Below are 1731 nucleotides of genomic sequence, written 5' to 3'. Positions count from 1 at the left end.
ATATTCATAAAAATTTAAATACAAATAAAGTCAAAGCATTATTTGTTTTTCTTTTTTTCATCCAGCCTTCTTGCCCAAAAGATGGGAAGATGCAGTCAACTCCTCCAAAAAAAAAGGACACAAAGAGGCAGGCAAGAAAATCATTACAAGTCTCTGCTCAGGGAAGGCAACAGTGCCAAGTGTTTCCTTGAGGATACGCACAGGACGGTTCTTCCCTCACCAGGGGACCAGTCCCAGGCGTCCAATCTGCTCCAGAAGCTAGGTGGTAGGAGAGCCAGCCTTAGGCTGGGTCCCACCCCTGGCTGGACTCCTGGGGCTGGCCCAGGTGGGAGTGGGCTTCCTTCTCACTGCGGGCTCCCTGGGGGAAGTGGAACCAGCAGAGGAGCCCCTACTAGAGGAAGATCATGAAAAGAGAAGGGAGCCACCCTAGCCCTGGTCCCCATCGTTCCATGCTTCCCCCTGATCTAGATCAATCTGACCTGGGCTGATCCTCCCAACCCCACCCCCGTCCATGCCTTCAGAAGGCTGGTCTAGGGGAGCCCCTGTGTGAGGCACTGGCCTCAAGACCTGATTCTGTAAGGTGTTGACAAAAGAAAAAGTAGACATCGAGGCAACAGGAGAGGAACAAAGCAGCCAACACTGGAAGGGACTCAAGACACCAGGACAATCCCATCCCCTACCACTGGGGCACTGGAGCCCCAAAAGCCTGCTGGGCCCTCCAAAACCGTAACAGCCCCTAGAGACCTGGACCTGCCCCTCTCTTCACAAAGACCTTTCTCACCAGAGCCTCCTCATCTTCTGCTGGGTGGGGAAGAAGGGGCCCAGTAGACAATGGGGGAACAATCCTTCGGTCCTGCCCTTCCTGAACGCCTCCCCAGGGCACTCCCCTCAGGTTCTTGGGTCTCTCCCTCTCTGTAAAGCACACTACAAACACATCACTGTTCTGAGCAGACAGTGCCTCGCTCACTTAAGACCTGTCCTTAGTCCCACTACTCAATCACAGCCCCTAGCCCCTTCCCCTCTCTATTCCACATCAGGTCTCACCCTGCTCCTATTCTAATTCACGCTACGAAGCCAGCTACTCTGCACCCCTCACATCCAATGGCAACAGACCTGCTCCAAGCCACACCTAAACACCACAGCTGTCCCCAGTTACTCCCCAATCTGCACTCCCATCACTCCGCTACACTCCCACCTGCCACCGCTAACCACTTGGCCCAGCGGAGCTCTGTAACTTTCCTCTTCACTCTGCCTCCACCATTCTCTTCCTCATACCCCATCACCCTTCCTCCACACTCGGTACCCCAACCTCTTGACCCGTGCAGTCCCAGGGCCCAGGCGCTACTGACCGAACATGCCCAGGCCACGGGACGCCGCGCCGAACGCGGGCACCAGGGGCCTGTGGATTGAGTACATGGTCGGGCACACGGCTGGGGTAGGGAAGCGGGTCCTGACCAGGGCTCGTACCTCCACAGCGGCAGCCGCCGTTCCGCCCTCCGCCGGCTCCCCTGCCGTTGCCGCTCCCCGCCCCGGGGGAGCTGGAGGCCTTCGCGGCTGCCCCGCCCCACCTCGGGCCGCCCCAAGCAGGGCGGGGGTGGTCTCTGCCAGGCGCGCCTGCGCACAGCACCGCCTGCCTCCCGCCGCCCGAGGGCGGGGGAAATCGCAGCACTCCGGAACCCGCCTCGCCCCCAGGGCGCGCGCGAGGGGCACATTACTGGACCCGCGGCACCA

The sequence above is a fragment of the Camelus ferus genome, chromosome 16, assembly GCF_009834535.1.
Source record: "Camelus ferus isolate YT-003-E chromosome 16, BCGSAC_Cfer_1.0, whole genome shotgun sequence".
Classification (NCBI taxonomy): Eukaryota; Metazoa; Chordata; class Mammalia; order Artiodactyla; family Camelidae; genus Camelus; species Camelus ferus.
The sequence above is the reverse complement of the archived record's forward strand: the minus strand, read 5'-3'. Positions refer to the sequence as shown.